This window comes from Musca autumnalis, unplaced genomic scaffold (genome assembly GCF_047663935.1).
Source record: "Musca autumnalis isolate F117 unplaced genomic scaffold, ASM4766393v1 scaffold_3, whole genome shotgun sequence".
NCBI classification, from domain to species: domain Eukaryota; kingdom Metazoa; phylum Arthropoda; class Insecta; order Diptera; family Muscidae; genus Musca; species Musca autumnalis.
In genome coordinates, this window is record NW_027411866.1 from 33,263,894 (window position 1) to 33,283,411 (window position 19,518).

General features: G+C 36.6%; 1 protein-coding gene across 2 annotated transcripts in view; it reads left to right on the forward strand.

Moving 5' to 3' along the window:
* The window catches only part of LOC141399644 (uncharacterized), a 264,879-nt gene that overhangs the window by 203,966 nt on the left and 41,395 nt on the right, over window positions 1–19,518 (forward strand). The gene's annotated exons all lie outside the window — the stretch shown is intronic.

Consider the following 19,518-nt stretch of genomic DNA (forward strand, 5'->3'; position numbering starts at 1 on the left):
CATATTCGCTTTCTCTCTCTCTGTCCCCCCTTTTGCTCTCTAACATATGGTCACAAAGTCTGGTGCGGATAAACTTGAAGAATATGCATAAAAGCCAAGGATTTATTATGGAAGCTTGGGCAGATGCAACCAATCGAATGTTGTTGGACAATGCAATGAATTCGGCATCGGCTTCGATGATTCTACTTTAAGCATCATTTTAATGATCCGTATTGATATTCCTCTATGCTGAAGAAGAGAAGAAGAGGGGGGAATATTTTGAAACTATAGATTGGTTTTGTTTACCTCCATTACCATTTTTTGTTTTGCATTGGATGGACATGATGGACTCTGACTATTCTTTAGACCTCTTTACTCCACTACATTGCAATTGTTTTGGGCATCAGAACGCTTCACCTAAGCCGACGACTAATACCAATGAAAAATTTTAATTAAACTTCAGGTATTAAAATGATTTTTCTTTACAATTCTCAGCAACAGCAGAATTTGATGCATCACAATTGTTGTTCAGGGTGTTTGGTTTATGCGTTCCGCTTTGGTCTCTTTGGAGAGGTAATGGTGGTGGTAGTGGTGTTGGTGAAACAATGGATTCAATTCAAATTGGCCCAAGTAGCCGACTATTTTTAAATCCTCAACATTATTGCAAATATTTATCCCCTAAGGAGTGCAGAGGAGTCCAAAACACTAACACATACATACTCAAATTTATATGGCTGGCCAATGCGTTTTACCATTCATTTGCTTGTCTCTTTTTTGTTCGTCCGTCTGTCCATTCTTCATTCGTCTGCATAAACTTAGTGTTTTTTTTCTTAAACAATGGACATTTAAAAATCCTCTTCTCAGAATTACGACAAGATGTTCACTTACCATATCGTCGGCTTTCTACCCCCTGGCCTACTTTGGGCCACCATCTTAAGGCAGAAATATATTCAAAATGGTATTTCAACATAAATCACACTTATCATTACATTCAATGCTACATTTTGTTCAATTCACGCATTCGTTATTATGTCCTTTTTAAGTTTATTTTTTAAAGATACGTATCCAAAGAAACAAACAACAAAAAACAAAACAAAATATTGCACAAAACATAATCGTGAAAATTAAGCCAAGTTGGCATAAATTGTCTATTCGCAGAATAAAAAGCTTACAAAAAATATTTAAGAAATCTCCTGCTGAGAGTTGTTACATTTAAGGTTTATATATTTTCGTTTGTTCTGCTATGGGTTCCAGGAATTGTTCAGAGAAAATATATAGGGAAGGTTTAAGGAGACACCAGCAATTATTCATTAGATGTTCCTATGCCTAGAAACCTCTCAAAATATTGGCTGTCTATTCTATCTACAGAAGAGCCCTCTAGAAAGGTCTCCTTAGAGCATTTTGAAGGTATCTCTAATTACAAAAGGCTCTTCGAAGGAAGACAGCTACTTCACTCGGAGACCAACGATTCATTGTGTTAATCCTGCAACAAGTATAGGAAGAGGAAGAGCAGGGATTCGAGAAAGGTGCGAAAGAAAATGTAGGGAAGAGTAGAAACCCAAACTTTTATACCCTCCACCATAAATTATATCGCAAAAAGATTAAAGCCATTTCGGTTTATTGACTGAAACTTTAAATATACCGAAAATTGGGCTATATCAAAACGTGAGCCTGTACCGACAATTCTATAACGTAGTATTTTATATTCCCAAGGAATACTAAATACCAAATTTCAGCTACTTCGCTTCGATAATGCGGCTGAAATCTCCAAAATATCGAAAATAGGGAGATACCGTTCTATGGAACCTACATATGTATGTATATCCAAACGTGGTCCTGTACTGAACATTCTCTGCGGGAATATTTCATATCAACAATGAAAACTAAATTGAAATTGCGGTTTTCTGTTGCCTACAAAAGACCGAAATATGACTTCTATTGTCAACGGAAGATCCATAGAACCCCACAAGAGGTCTTATATTGCCCATAGAAGATTTCAATAGGCCTTCTCTTGCCCACATATGACCTCAAGAGGTCTTCTATTGCTCAAGAAGCTTTCTTTTGTCTATAAAAGACCTCTAGAGGTCTTCTGTTGCTTACAGAAGATCTAAACAGGTCTTCTGTTGCCCATAGAAGATCTAAGGAGGTCTTCTGTTCCGTATAGATAACCTCAACAAGTTTTCTGTTGTATATATACGACCTCAAGAGATCTTCTGTTGCCATTAGAAGACCTTAAGCTGTTTTCTGTTGCCCATAGTAGACTTGAAGAGGTCTTATATTGCCCATATAACCCCTCTTGATTTCTAGTATTGACCATAGAAGACCTCAAGAAGTCTTCTGTTGCCCATAAGAGACCTCAAGAGATCTTCTGTTCCTCAAAATGTTTCTGTTGTTTCTATAAGACAGCAATATGTCTTCTATGGGCAACAAGACCAAACCAATAGGTCTTTTGTTGATCATAGAAGACCTAAAGAGGACTTCTGATGTTCATTTGATGCCGCAATAAATTTTCTGTAGTTTAAAGAGGTCCTCATGAAGTCTACGATTGCCCATAGAAGACCTCAAAAGGTCTTTTGTAGCCCATAAATGACCTCAAGAGGTCTTCTGTTACCCATGCAAGACCTTAAGAGGTCTTCTGTCACCCATTGAAGACCGTAGGAGGTCTTCTGTTACCCATGCAAGACCTCAAAAAGTCTTCTGTTGCCCATAAAAGACCTCAAGAGGTCTTCTGTTGCCCGTAAAAGACCTCAAGAGATCTTCTGTTGCCCATAAAAGACATTAAGAGATCTTCTGTTTCACATAGAAGACCTCAAGAGGTCTTCTGTTACCCATAGAAGACTTAAAAAAATTTTCTGTTGTTTTTAGAAGACCCCAAGAGGTTATCTATTGTTTCTATAAGACACCTAGACGTTTTCAATGGGCAACATAACCATAGAACATACCAAGAGGTTTTCTTTCGCCCAAAGATGACATCAAAATGTCATCTTTTGACCACAGAAGACCTCAAGAGGAATTATGATGTCCATTTGAAGCCTCAATAAGTTTTCTGTTGTCTATAGAGGGCCACATGAAGTCTTCTTCTGTCCATAGAAGGCCTCAAAAGATCTTCTGTTAGCCATAGATTACCTCTAGAGATTTTCTGTAACCCATAAAAAATCTAAAGAGGTCATCTGTTGCCCATAGATGACCTCAAGAGGATTTTTGATGTCTATTTTAAGCCGCAATAAGTTTTTATAGTCTATAGAGGTCCTCATGAAGTCTTCTGCTGTTTTTATTGTCCATAGAATATCTCAACAGGTCTATTGTTACCCATAGATGACTTCAAGAGGTCTCCTGTTGCCCATAGAAATCCTCAAGAGGTCTTCTGTTGTCAAAAAAAGATTTGAAGAAGTCTTTTGTTGCCCATAAAATACCTCAAGAGGTATTTTTATCAAATAGAAGACACTAAGAAGACCTCGAGAGATCTTCTGTAGCCCATAGAAGCCTTCTGTTGCGTATAGATGACATCAAGAAGCTTTCTGTTGTTTCTATGAGACCCCAAGAAGTCATCTGTTGTTTCTATAGGACTCCAAGACGTTTTCTATGGACAATAAAATCACTGAACACCCAAAGAAGTGTTCTGTTGAAGACCCAAAAGATGTCTAAAGTCTATTTGAAGCAGAGATAAGTTTTATGTAGTCTATAGAGATCCTCAAAAGGTCTCCTGTTGCCCAAGAGGTCTTTTCTTTTCAAAAGAAGATCTCAAGAGATCTTCGAACAGAGCCTAAACTGCACTTGGACACAAATGTTGAACTTTTGTAAGAGGACGGATATGGGCTATTGAAGAAGTTTAACTAAATGTGGACAAAATGTTAGGAGATCGAAAGTTTGGACCAAATTGGTTGATCCGTAGACGAGACATAGTGCATACTATTTTAGTGGCATTTTTTAAATATTGGGGGAAGTACCGGAAGCTGTGGACCGGTATTGCCCATCTTCGAACTGAAACTGAAGTTTAGACAAAATATGACGAAGGTCAAATTTTGAACCAATTCGGTTGATCAATTCGAGAGTTATCGTGCTCTCCAGCCACTACATGTGGTGCCATAGGGGTTTTTACACCTTTCGAGCTGTTTCCGCAAGAAATATGGACTTGCGCCTAAAAAAACTTTTACCGTCGTAATTGAGGCAGCGAATGCAAGTTGCTTCAAAAACCGTATCCGAAATTTTTTTCAATAGGTACCCGAAGGAGTGGACAAATAAAGTCCATATTCGAACCTGATCTAAATCTGGTAGATATATTTGAATGTGTAGAGTATGGACCAAATCGGTCACTCCTTTCAAGAGTTATTGTGCGCACAATTTTTCCGAACATTTTTGAACATTTGTGGGGGATGTGCCTGAAGGTGTGGACCGATATGGCTTATCTTCGGACTTAAACTATGTTTGGACAAAATATTACGAAGGCTAAATTTTGGACCGAATCGGCAGATCCGTTCGAGAGTTATCGTGCGCTCCCGCCAGCCAGACAGGCGGACGGACATGGCTAAATCAACTCCACATTGTCCGAAACGGATTTCGTCCAGACCTAAAACCATTATTTCGATGAGGCATATTTTGCCCGTATGAAAGTGTATGCTGAGGGCATAAGAAAAAAAATAATTGACCTCTAGAAGTTTTAAGTTGTTTCTATAAGACACAAACCTGTCTTCTATGGGCAACAAAACCATAGAAGATCCCAAGAGGTATTCTGTTGCCTATAGATGACATCAAAAGATCTTCTGCAGTCCATAGAAGACCTCAAGAAGACTTCAGTTACCCTTAAAAGACCTCAAGAAGTCTTCTGTTGACCATAGAAGACCTAAACAAGTTTTCTGTAGGCCATGGAGGTCCTCAAGAGGTCTTCTGTTGACCATAGAAGATATCAAAAGGTGTTCTATTACCCACATATGACATCAAGAGGTCTTCTGTTGCCCATGGAAGCTCTCAAGAAGTCTTCTGTTGTCCATAAAAGACCTCAGGAGATATTATGTTTCCATTAGAAGACCTTAGGATGTTTTCTGTTGCCTATAGTAGACCTCAAGAGGTCTTATATTGCCCATAGAAGGCAACATTATTGCTTCTGTTGCCCATAAAAGATCTCAAAAGGTCTTCTATTGCCCAAATATGACCTCAAGAGGTCTTCTTTGCCCATAGTATACCTCAAGAAGTCTTATATCGCGCATAGATGACCTCAAAAAGTTTTTTGTTGTTTCTATAAGACACCAGGATGTCTTCAATGGGCAACAAAACCAAACCAAAAGGACTTTTGTTGACCATAGAAGAGTTCAAGAGGACTTCTGATGTCTATTTGAAGGCGCAATAAATTTTCTGCAGTTTATAGAGGTCCTCATGATGTCTACGATTGCCCATAGAAGACCTCAAGAGGTCTTCTGTTGCCCACAAAAAGTCTCAAGAGGTCTTATGTTACCCATTGAAGATCTTAAGAGATCTTCTGTTGCACATAGAAGATATCAGGAGGTCTTCTGTTGTCCATAATAGACTTCAAGAACTCGTTTGTTTCCAATAAAATAGCTCAAGACGTATTTTTTGCAAATAGAGAACCATAAGAGGTCTTGTGTTCCACACAGAAGAACTAAAGAGATCTTCTGTTTCACATAGAAAACCTCAAGAGGACTTCTGATGTCTATTTGAAGACGCAGAACGTTTTCTGTTCTTTATAGAGGTCCTCATGAAGTATTCTGCTGTCCACAGAAGACCTCAAGAGGTCTTTCGTTGCGCATAGAAAGACTCAAAATATATTCTGTTTCCCTAGGAGATCTCAAGTGGTCTTCTATAAGACACCTAGTTGTCTTCAATCGGCAGCAAACCCATAGAAGACCCCAACAGGGTTTCTGTTGCCCATAGATGACATCAAAAGGTCATCTGTTGACAATAGAAGATCTCAAGAGGACTTCGGATGTCTATTTAAAACTTCAATAGGGTTTCTGCTGTCTATACGCAGCTTCATGAAGTCTTCTTCTTTCCATAGAAGATCTCAAAGATCTTCTGTTACCCATAGCTGACCCCAAGAGAACTTCTGTTGCCCATAGAAGATCTCAAGAGGTCGCCTACTGCTCATATATGACCTTAAGAGGTCTGCTGTTGCCCATATGAAACCTCAAGAAGTCTTCTGGTACGAATTGAAGACCTCAAGAGGACTATGATGTATAGTTGAAGCCTCAACAAGTTTTCTGTGGACTAATAGAAGTACTCATGAGGTCTTCTACTGTCCACATCAGAGCTCAGGAGGTCTTCTGTTGCCCATAGAAGACCTCAACAGGTCTATTGTTACTCATAGATGACTTCAAGAGGTCTCCTGTTACCCACAGAAAGCCTCAAGAGGTCTTCTGTTACTCGTTGACGTAGGAGATCTTCAGATGCACATAACAGATCTTAAGAAGTTTTCTTGTTCCCATAGAAGAAAAATAGAAGACCTTAAGAGGTCTTCTGTGTCACACATAAGAACTCAAGAGATCTCTTGTTTCCCATAAAAGACCTCAAGAGGTCTTCTGTTGTTTCTTTGTTTCTACGAGACACATTAATGTCTTATAGAAGACCCAAAGAAGACTTCTGTTGCCCATAGATGACTTCAACAGTTCTTCTGTTGACCATAGAAGACCTCAAGAAGTCTTTTTATGCATATTTGCCACTCATTTGGCAATATTCCAAACTGACGCTTTCAGAGCAAATCGAATAACCAAAAGTCAAGTCAACTAATAAACGTTAAACACAGAACCTTGCTGTGCTCAGTTTGTCACATCTTGGGCAAGCCCATGTTGGTCCAAAATCTATAAAAAAAATACCGTTGACACCAACTAAACTGACTTAATCCCACAACGACCAGTTCTATGCACCGGATTGACTCGTAGGAATCTTCTACCAGGGACCGTATACAATGCACATCATGACTATTTGACAAGTGTCTCCAATTTACCAGGTCCTGCTTAAGCCAGCCAAAGATGTTAGCAGAGGCGAATCGTACAGGTCGATCTCCCTCATGTCGCCAATAGCAAAGATTTTAGAGACACAACTCCTCCCCTTGATGAGAAACAGTTTCCCAGAAGTCCAAAAGCAGCATGGACTCCGGAAAATGCACAAAACCACAACAGCATTACATGCCATATTCATACACATTAGTCGAGGACAGTCATGGTGGCTCTTGACATATCGAAGTTATTCGATACCATCAATAATGCCAAGCTGTTCGAGAACATAGTTTAGACTTCCCTACAGATGTGTTTTAAGCGTTGGATAATCAACAATATGTGTGGACAACAGAGCGTTTGTGGGATTCAGAAATAAGAATTCAAATACTCCTCCCCCCAAGGCGGGGTGATATAACCTTATCTTCATGAAATTCCAAACCTTCCAGACGGCATAGTATGCGGCGTGGGGTCTTGTGATAGGTTAAATATCTACAATATCTACGCCTTAGTACACTTCTTCCATGTGATGAATATGAGAATATTCACCGCTAAATCACCTGTTCACTGTTGCAACGTTCATTGGGAGTAACGATCGTTAGCATGTTTAAGTCGTCTGCGTATGTCACCGCAATTTGCAACAAGATTGAAAGTTGGCACAAGTTTGGTCCTCAAGTCGCTGATCGGCTGCTCTTGGCGCTAACAAAGAAACATTGTTGAACTCTTATAATGAATAAGGAAATGGGGTTCCATATGTCGGAAGTGTGGACTTCCCCAAGATAATAATTTTACCATGGTAGGCTATATCGCAAGTAATTGGACTCAAAAGATACGGGAAGTAATCTTCAGGAAGTATTTGATACCATATTGAATATTTAAAAGAATTGCCGTCGACTTATATTTTTCTCCTTCTATCATTCTCATTCTAATCTAATCAGAGGTGTTCTATTTTAACAGTGCTTTTTGTTCTTATAGAGTTAACTTCAATGTTGGGCGCCATTTACACTTAGGCTTTAATAAATGAGATGTGCACTCAATAATATCCTAATCGAAATAAGTAAATGATGTTCACTATTTCAAAAGTCTTATAGACAAACGAATGGGTTTGGTTGGTTGTTACGCAAGCGAATATTATACTTACGACAAGAAAACGATTACCTTGCACACCAAACAGATTTTCCGACGGCATAACATCAATATTATAATCTAAATTTTATTTGCCCTTTTTCCAATGAACTAGCTACTGACTTTTCTTTATTTATCTAACTCCAAAATAGGAGAAAAAAACTATCTAATCACAGCTAACGGAATTTCCCAGAAAATGCATTCAAGTTTCTAAAACATCTCCGATCCTCTAGTAACACTAATTAACCATTAACTAAAAACATAACAAGTAGTTGAGAATTTTCCATCGAAAATCTAATCCTTATGTTACAAACTAACAACAACTACATACCATTCTCCCTCCAAACATTTGGAAGTTAAATATGTCTTCTCTCAGTAAATGCGTCTCCGTAAAGTGCCTGCATTCAGTTAAAAATGCGAATGTTGTCTATTTACAAGAACAAATATGTTGTTATCGCTTTTTTATCCGTATGTGGTCACAACTGCGCGACTTACATGATTATAAAAAGCGATACTTTATGTTGTACAAAACAAATGCTTAAAGTCTGGAGTATTGATACTACTCTCTATTATAGAGAGTAATGTTTTCAAAACATTAGTGGCAGCATTATAAAAACAATTTATCTTGCAAACAGTTAAGCGAATTGTAATGAAAGCAAATAAGTAGAATAAAACACGAGTTGATTGACGTGAATTCTTCAGTTCTTGTGACGTTCTGTTAGCAATCGGTACAAACTTGATACAAAAATTTAAATTAAAATAAAGCTGTTTAGTTTCTTTATTGTATATTTACAACTTTTATAAAAAAGTAAATCAAACGTATTATTATTCATTTGAATTCAATGTTAATGGGGTTATAAAATGTGCATTGTATTATAAAAATAGTTTCTTTTTTATATTTTATAATAAAATGCATAAATTCAAATGAATAATAATAATAATAATATGTTTGAATAAACAATAAAAAAACTAAATAGCCTTTTACAAATACTGTCGGTTCCGTCACTACTGAAAGTTTCGTAAACGGTACCTGCATGAGTACCTAATGCACACTCAAAGTGCCCCTCTTCCAACACTCCAACTGAATCGCATAAGAAACATACAACAGTGACGGAAGCGAAAATAGAGTTTGGACCGCATAAGTGGAACAGTTTCTTTAGTCATTTTTGTCTTTTCGGAAACAAATGCGACTGTCGCAGTAGACACAACAATCCGTTTTCAGTGACTTTTGCGTCAAGCAAGCGATAGAAAATGTTTGGAGGGCTATCACCTGTCCCGCCAACTACTACTAAAAATACCTTCCTCTACCTGCGAAGAAATGGTGACAGAAAACAAAATCCCTGTAATTCCTTGAATGCAACAAAAAAACACGACTTGTGTCATCCTTCATTATTTTGGTGGACAATTGCCACGATTTTGCCACATTGACTAGCAATGGTAGTTGTAACTACCGCCCAAAAGGTGAATTACATATACCAGAATGTGTGTGTGTGAAAAGACAATAGTTTCGGCTCTAACTCATTGCTAGACACTCCACTGCTAAGAAAAAAATGCGTGCAAGAATCTGTGTTTTAAGCCATCATCAAGGTTTTATTGTTTCTTACACACGTATCATAACTTCTGCAGCAGGCCACATAAACAATAAGCCCTCTCTTCTGTTTACTCACTAACTCAGTAATCTTTTTTCGTTGACAGTGGTGAGAAAAATGTTTGGGGTGTTTTATAAGGCCTTCCTTAAATAGAATAGACTAGTAGTGTCTCACCTTAAGGGACTTTTATAGGCTAGGAGACTTCAAAAGATTAGAAGCCGCTCGCTGTAGGGACTTTTATTGACTAAAAGTCGCCTTTTTCAGGGTGACTTCTATAGGCAAGAAAGAAGATTTCGGCAAAAAAGTCTCCAGTAAAACTTACTAGCCTCCACTACTAACAGTTGTAATCCCATACATATTGAGACTGGTCACCCAAAGCATGAGAAATTAAGAACAATCAGGGAATAGGGAAAGAGTAACAGGGGTGCTACTCGTATTTGTAAAAGTCCTGCTTAGAGTTAAGTTCTGCTTACAGTTAGATAACCCGATTTCTTATATATTTTAAAATGTGCCTTTTTAACGCGAAGCCTTTTAGTGGACTTTATAGAAGAAAGATATTCTCACTTTAGGACATTCGTTCGCCTTTCAGCTTCGGGAGCTTCTTTTGAGTAGAACTCGTTACCTTTACCGCACTTTAATTGATAAAAAGTCACTTGCCTTCACCGGACTTTTATACAAATGAAGTCACTCGTCTTTCAGTTTAGAAGACTTCTATAGACCGTAAGTCGCTCGACTTTAGCAAACTTTTATGCCACTGCTACCACTTGTAATCCCGTACATATCGAGACTGGTCACTCAAAGCGTGAGAAATTAAGCACAATCAGGGAATAGCGAAAGAGTAACACGGATGCATGAAATTTATTGTGTAGCATATGACGGAGTGGTTGGTCTTGTTTAGATATTGATAAAGAGCACCAGCACGCAATATATCCTATTCACCTATTTCGATTTGAGATTGGCAAATGGCAATCCCATTTATAAGTGAAAGTGCCCCCCTTAAGATCACCCGAATCTGTTAGAGTAGAGTTAAGATACCCTGATTTCTTATAGGCTCATGTTGTCTTTTCAAGGCCACTTCTATAGAATGGTGTAGATCATCTTTAGAAGCCGCTTACCTTCAGAGGACTTCCGTAGACCAAAAGGCGCTCGCCTTTTATAGATAAGAAGTCGGTATGTCACACAGAATTACTAGTTGTTCTATGACCACTAGAATAACTGGTTATTCTATTTCCACTGGAAGTTGAACAAGTAAGAACGGCGTTAAGTTCGGCCGGGCCGAGCTTATTATACCCTCCACCACAAGTTGTATTGAAGTAAAATGGAATAATTAGTTTCCTTTCGTGTATGAAGAAGACTTACCCCCCTGTTTTTGTAAATTGTCAAATTTTGTAGATCGATTTACTCGCCTTAGCGCAAATGTAGAGCGCTGATTTTCAAATGAGAAATTCTTGACTATATATTGAACGGGTCTACGAAAATTTAGCTCTGTATGTCATCTGGGGGCTGAGATATGAATGGCTAAATTATTACGAATATAGACGAACGAATAAAAAATAGTTACAAAAACAGGGGGTTAATACTAAATTTCAGCAATTTCGGTAAAACAATGTGAGGCACCATTCTATGGGGGCTATTTCAAAACGTCGATCTATACCGACAAATTTCTGACGGAAAGTTTTTAGGCTCAAAGAAGACTAAATACCAAATTTCCTATATTTCGGTAAGAGAATGTGGCTAAAACCAAAAAAAATACCGAAAATCAAGAAGTAAGCTTCTATGGAAGACGTGGACCTATACTGATAATACTCTTCTGGAATATTTTATAACACTTGGAAGACGAAATAACGAATTTCAGCCATTTCGGTTGGATATTGACGTCACAATCTTCAGTATTACGAAAATCCGGAGGCACCGTTCTATGGGTTCTATATGAAGGCGTGGACTTATACCGACAAATTTAAAGGGGAAGTTTGAGTACCCCCAACGAAGTCTAAATACCAAATTTTAGCCATTTCGGTAGAATATTGAGCCCACAACGTTAAAAATACCGAAAATCGGGAAGTACCGTTCTATGGGGGTTATATGAAGGCATGGACCGATACCGGCAAAGTTCTGGGGGAAAGTTTTATACCACCAACGTAGACTAAGTACCAAATTTCAGCCATTTTGGTGTGATAATGAAGCTAAAACCTTCAAAATACCTAAAATCGGGAGGTACCGTTCTATGGGGGCTATATGAAGGTGTGGACCGATACGGACAAAATTCTGGGGACTACGTACCAAATTTCAACCATTTTGGTAGGATAATGAAGCTAAAACCTTCAAAATATCGAAAATCGGGAGGTACCGTTATATGGGGGCTATATGAAGGTGTGAACCGATACCGACAAAATTTTGGAGGAAAGTTTTGTACCCATAAAGAAGACTACGTACCAAATTTCAGCCATTTTGGTAGGATAATGAAGCTAAAACTTTAAAAATACCGAAAATCGGGAGGTACCGTTCTATGGGGGCTATATGAAGGTGTAGACCGATACCGACAAAATTCTGGGGGAAAGTTTTATACCCCTAAAGAAGACTACGTACCAAATTTCAGCCATTTTGGTGGGATAATGAAGCTAAAACCTTACAAATACCGAAAATCGGGAGGTACCGTTCTATAGGGGCTATATGAAGGTGTGGACAGATACCGACAAAATTCTGGGGAAAAGTGTTATACCCCTAAAGAAGACTACGTACCAAATTTCAGCCATTTTGGTAGGATAATGAAGATAAAACCTTAAAAATACCGAAAATCGGGAGGTACCGTTCTATAAGGGCTATATGAAGGTGTGGACCGATACCGACAAAATCTAGGGGAAAGTTTTATACCCCTAAAGAAGACTACGTACCAAATTTCAGCCATTTTGGTAGGATAATGAAGCTAAAACCTTAAAAATACCGAAAATCTGGAGATACCGTGTCTATATCAAAACGTGGACCGATATATCCCATTTTCAATACCAACCATCCTGCAAGTAATAAAAACTTCTGTACCAAATTTTGACTCTCTATCTTTAAAATTTCAAATCGACATAGAATTTTATGCTGATCAATATTATATATACTTTATAGGGTCTCCGACGAATATCTCCATGTGTTACAAACGGAATGACAAATTTAATTATACCCTCTATATGGTGGACTCCTACAAAATAAAAGTAAGCCTCTTTAAGACCGACTTTTACAGAATAGAATACCGCATTTTAAGTCCGATTTCTATAGAATAGAAGGCTACATTTTACACCGACATCTATAGAATATAAATATCCGTTTCAAGACCGACTTCTATAGAATTGAATACCGCATTTTAAGTCCGATTTCTATAGAATAAAATACCGACTTTTTAAGCCGGGTTCTATGGAATAGAACTCCCCATGTCAAGGCCGAGTTCTATAGAATAGAATACCGTAATTTAAATCCGATTTCTGTAGAACAAAAGGCCGGCACTTTGAGACAGCTTCGATGAAATAGAAATCCCTATTTCAAGTCGCCCGTTTTACAGGACTTCGTAGAACAAAATACTTTATTTCTTTATCAAATATGTTCCTAACGACATATCTTTTATGTATGTTATATATAACAGTTTTGTTAATTGTATAACAGTTATAGAAAAACGGTTATACACAAGGAAAATGTGTCCAACTCTCAAACGAAATGTTTTGAGGGTACTTATTTAATATTTTTTTACATTATAACAGTTTCTCCTTAGGCCCCTTTAGTGAATATTTATAGAACGAATGCCCTCTCTGGAGAACCTTGACATAAACGAAATAATTTAAAAAGTCCTTAATACATAGCTTCGAAAAGTTAGGTATAACAGTTTTCATTGCCGTATAACAGTTATAAAAAAATGTTATAGATGAAGAAAATTTGCCTCATTCATAAACGTAGTGTTTTCAATTCGTTATTCAACATTTGTAACCTTATAACTGTTTTTATACCCTCAGCCTTTAGGCTAAAGAGGGTATTTACACTTTGATACGACCAAAAATGTGCCTCATCGAAATAATGGTTTTAGACCCCAAGTATGTTTGTACGATATCCGTTTCAGACAATTTTGAGTAGATCTAGCAATGTCCGTCCGTCTGTCTGTCTGTCTGTCCGTCTGTCTGTTCTGGCTGGCTGGTGCGCACAATAACTCTCGAACGGATCAATCGATTCGGTTCAAATTTTGGGTATCGAAATATTTTGTCCAGATTCGATTTAAGTTCGAAGATGAACCATATAGGTCCACTCCTTCAGGTACCTCCCCCACAAATGTTCAAAAATTGTCGCAAAGCTTGTGCGCACGATAACTCTTGTAGGGAATAACCGATTTGGTCCATACTTTACACATCGTGTAATTTTTACCAAACTTAGATAAGGTCCCAATATGGACTCAATCGGTCCACTCCTTCGGGTACCTCCCACACAAAATTTCGGAAAAGTTCAGTTTAGGACCTGGTCTCGAATCGCTTTGACTTTTGTTTACGCAAGTTGTATTCGCTGTTCTCTATATGACGCTGTAAGTTTCATTAGGGGCAAGTCCATACTTCCTGAGGAAATAGCCTGAAAGTTACAAAAAACCCTATGACACCGTGTGTAGTGGTTGGAGCGCAAGATAACTCTCGAACGGATCTGCCGATGCGGTCCAAAATTTGGCTTTCGTAATATTTTGTCCAAACTTAGTTCAAGTCCAAAGATAGATTATATCGGTCCACTCCTTCCGGTACCTCCCCCACAAAAGTTCGAAAATGTTCGGAAAATTTGTGGGTACGATAACTCTTGAAGGGAGAAACCGATTTGGTCCATACTTTGCACATTATGAAATTTCTACCAGACTTAGATGAGGTTCCAATATGGACTCAATCGGACCACTCCTTCGGGTATCTCCCACAAAAAATTTGGGATAAGTTCAGTTTAGTACCTGCTCTCAAATCCCTTTGATTTTTGTTTCGGCAACTTGCATTCACTGCCCCCTATACGACGGTACACGTTTCATCAGGGGCAAGTCCACACTTCCTGAGGAAATAGCCTGAAAGTTGCAAAAAACCCCTATGTCGCCGTGTGAGGTGGTTGGAGCGCAAGATAACTCTCGAACGGATCTGCCGATTCGATTCAAAATGTGGCCTTGGTAATATTTTGTCCAAACATAGTTTAAGTTCGAAGATAAGCCACATCGGTCTACTCCTTCAGGTACCTCCCATACAAAAGTTCAAAAATGTTCGGAAAAATTGTTCGCACGGTAACTTTTGAAGGGAGTGGCCGAATGGGTCCATACTTTACACATCCTAATATATCTACCAGATATAGATCAAGTTCAAATATGGACTATATTTGTCCACTCCATCCGGTACCTCCCACACAAAATTTCGGATAAGTTCACTTTAAGACCTGCAATCGAATCACGTTGATTTTTGTTGAAGCACCTTGCATTCGCTGCATCAATTACGATGGTAAAATTTTTTCAGGGGCAAGTCCATACTTCTTGAGCAAACAGCGCGAAGGGTTTTAACACCCCCTATGGCACCATGTGTAGTGGCCGGAGATCCACTTCCATAATGGTCAATGTCAATCCATTCCTTTAAGTATCTCCTCCGCAAAACTTTTGATCTCTAATCCTAATGAACATTTTTGTCGGTTCAAATTCCCAATATTTTTTAAAACCCCTAAATACATACGTTTTTTGGGAAAAATTATTTCAATATATACAGGCTGACGGTATATCTCTGTCGGCAAAGCCGACTGACACTTTTTTACTTGTTTTCTAACTGTTATACCAGCTAACTGTTCCGTATTTGTGGCTCCCACAAGAAAACAGCTTATGGTATTTCCTTTAATTAGAACCCCTATTACGGAACTTCTGCTGAATAAAAGCCTATTGAGAATATTCCCACACCAGAAGTCCTCCTTATGTTATATTAAATAATCGAATCTCTCCTTAGGCCCACTTTAGCGAACTTCTATAGAATGAAGGTCCTCTCTAGAGATCCTCAGAACTGACAGATTTTTTTTTTTTTTTTTTTTTTTTTTGAAAAGTCTCTTATAGACAACACACATTTAAAGAGATATTTTGCCTTGTATAACAGTTTTCATTTTAGTATAACAGTTATAAAAAAACTGTTACACATGAAAGAAATGTGTCTAATTCATAAACGGAATATTTTCATATTTTTTTCATATTTTCATATAACTGTTATACACAACGACAGTTGCCCATTCGGGGATCCCATAAGAAAAATAAAAATGTTTAAGAATATTTTTTACAACGGAACCACTATTAAGGAATTTCTGCCGAAAAGATGTAACCTTTAGAACATTTTTAGAGAGTAGAATTCACTTTGAAGTATTATTTGGTTAACTTCTATTGAAAAGATGACATCTTTACGGATTCTTAGCATCACGGACATACATTTTGACACTTATAACAGATCTAATGAATTGGCAAGAACACATTTTCTGTGTAGCTATGATATTTTTATAACAGTTCTTGGACTTCAACAGAATGAAATTTTATATCAGGTGCCGTTTGGAAACATTCTTCGAATAGAATGCCACTTAGAACCTATCCCCAATAGCTTGAAACGTCTCCAATATATTAGATGTGTTGGGAAATGTATTTTTTTGGTAAGCATAACAGTTTTCATCTTTGTATAACAGTTACATAAAAACTGTTATACTCATAGAAAATTTATCTCATATTAAAATCAGTTTGTACCGATTCCAATATTTTAAATGTATTGGGGAAATACATTTTTTGCTATGTATAACAGTTTTAATCTTTGTATAACAGTTATATAAAACTGTTGTAAGCATAGAAAATGTGTCTTCTGTTAAAATTTGTATTTGCGACACATTTTACAGTATTTCTAACAGTATATCTGTTTTTATATAACTGTTATACATACCAAAAATTACATAAAACGCATAGCAAATGTGTCTTATATTAATAGGGATCTTTGTAACAACATTTCTAAAAGTATAACAGCTTTCATATAACTGTTATACATGCTAAAACTTACGTTATAAGCGTAGAAAATGTGTCTTATATTAATAGAAATCTTTATAATATACGTTTTAACCATATAACAGTTTTCATATAACTGTTATACAAGCTAACAATTACGTAATAATGTCTAAAATAACAGGAATCTCATATATAGGAATCCACCAGGAATTTGTTTTTTTTTTTTTTTTTTGTCCACAAACATTTTCCTCCCACTGTTTGAAGGAAAAAAATGAATGCACAAAGTTATGCAGATTATAATTTCACCCACGCTGTAATCAATACAAAAGAGCCTGCAGTCACCACAAATACAGCCAGCCATACACCATTACCAACACACCGACCACAACGACTTACTAACAAACATAAACGAATCATAGCCGAAACAAAGTCGTTGAGGTGTAGAAAACCTGTTTCAATTGAATATGTTTTACAATTAACACGAAGTCGCAGATACGACGACGACGTATACAGACAATGTCAGTCAGTGCAGCATAACAACGGAACGACGACCCAACAAGACCTCATAAAAGGGGGAAGTTATGGATTCAAAACAGATATTTAAATGTCCGCTTTAGAACAGATTCAGGGCAAACAATAATTCCGTCACACAGACATAAACATATGAAAATTGTTTATGTTGTTGTTGTTTTGTGAGCTTGCTATGTATCAAAGTGTAATAAAGCTACAACAAAATTGACACCAACAACTTATGTACTTGAGATTTATTTTGTGTAGCAGTGGCAGGCAGCAGCATGTGCTTCATGCATTTTCCATATGAGTAGACATCGGATTTTGCATATTTGCATATTTTTTATTAATAAAGATACGAAAATTCTGATTGGACCAAAATTCGTTTTGAAGAAAACTGAATGCAATGACAGGCTCATATTTTTTATTTTTTTGCATATTTGCATATTTTGCATATGCACAAAATATGCAAAAAATATGCAAAATATGCAAAAAATATGCAAAATATGCAAAAAATATGCAAAATATGCAAAAAATATGCAAAATATGCAACTAATTTTTTTGACGAAAATCGTCAAATTAAATTTTGAAAGTCATCAAAAAGTGTTCTAAATTAAGTTTATTGTCGTTAAACGTCGATTTCTTAACAGATTATTATGTTATTAATTATTACTCCGCCACAGCAATAAATCTGGACTAAAAGACTTAGTAAATTTTCTATAACCCAGTCTTCTTATTACAACATAAGTTGCTTTCTAATACAAATTTGTTCAAAAACTCAATCAGAAATTTCAAAATGAACGTATCCAAATATGTTGATAGTTTCTGCTCGGCCAAATTGTGTGACAGAATAGCAAATGAGCTAGAAATTAAGACTAAGACAATATTGAATATTACATAAAATCTTTCATATTTTACTAAAAACATATAACATATAAAAACATATACAAGGCAATCATGAATATTTCCGTCTGAATTTTCCGCACGGAAAATAATTTTAGAAACTGAAACTCTTTTAAAATCAATATTTGTTAAAAGTTGAAAGCTACTAGATTCGCTTCATGATGGCATATTCTAGTCGAATCGACAAAAATATTCCCTTTTTGGGTATAAATATGGAAAAAAATTGTGAAATTTGGAAAATGAAACAAATTACGCACGGAATTTTTAATCATGATTGCACTGATAACTATATTTTAATACCCTAGGGTATTTTGTCTTAGTGAATGAGTTTGCAACATGCAAAAGGAAACGAAATAGACCCACAGTTTCTTTTGATGATCTGCATAGATTCGCACTTATCCATCTGGTCAGGTCTTTTTGAAAACAAAGTACAGGTCACATTTATAGACCAATTCGCATAAAAATTGGAGATTTTTTTGGCCCTAGGGCGATCCCTGTTTATTTTGGTAAGAATCGATTCAGATTTGGATATTGCACCCATATATACATTATAATCTCGATAATCCCTACACCACAGGTTTTGGCGGTGTACGAATTATCAAATTGTCCGGATTAACGAATAGTAAAAAAAATAAATTATTTTCTATGATTAAATAGCTCGTGGTAGTTATATAATACTCTACGTGCTCTAAGTGTTAAAAATAGTGAGATTTTTCTATACGACAATCCGGACATTTTTATTGGCATTGCCCGTATTTGTTCCTTTCCTTACTTTTTACCAATTTACCATGCAACAAGACTCAATTTCCCAAATTACAGAAAACGCCAATCAGATTGTGAAAGTAGAGCTAGAAATATGACGTTTTTAAAGTATACATCAGGATGTAAGCAAAACACGGACAAGTGTGAAATTTCATATTTTTGAAAATTAAGATTTCTTGAAATCTTTGCCTTTTAGGTGTATAGTGCCTTTGGCAACTTTAATGACAATATTGCGGCGAATATTTTTCTTAATATATTTATTTATATCCTAGACAACAAGACTAATGTGTTATAAAAGGTATTATATCCTTGTACTCGATAATTTTTTCTAAAGGTTTCTGAAACAATTTTTACAGCAACTCCTTCATTAAACAACTGTCCAAATTCGAAACATTTGTAATAATTAGTTCAAATAATCGAGTACACGGTCAGGTATAAGTTAATTAATTGTATATTTTCATTTCGACTGTGTTATCAAAATTGTTTTCCTGTAGCAGGAATGAAAAAACTATATTTTTTTTAGCATTTCAAATGCTTTTCTAGCAGAAATATGTGAGTGGTTTTGCCATGTTAAAGATAATTCCAAGGGTTTGACTTATTTTACCACTACCACGCTATTGTGTGGTTTTTCTGGGTGATGTCATTTTGCACTAATCATTTGGTGTTCTTCGCATCAATTTTAACTATACCCCACTTAAATAAAACTTGTTGTTTTTAA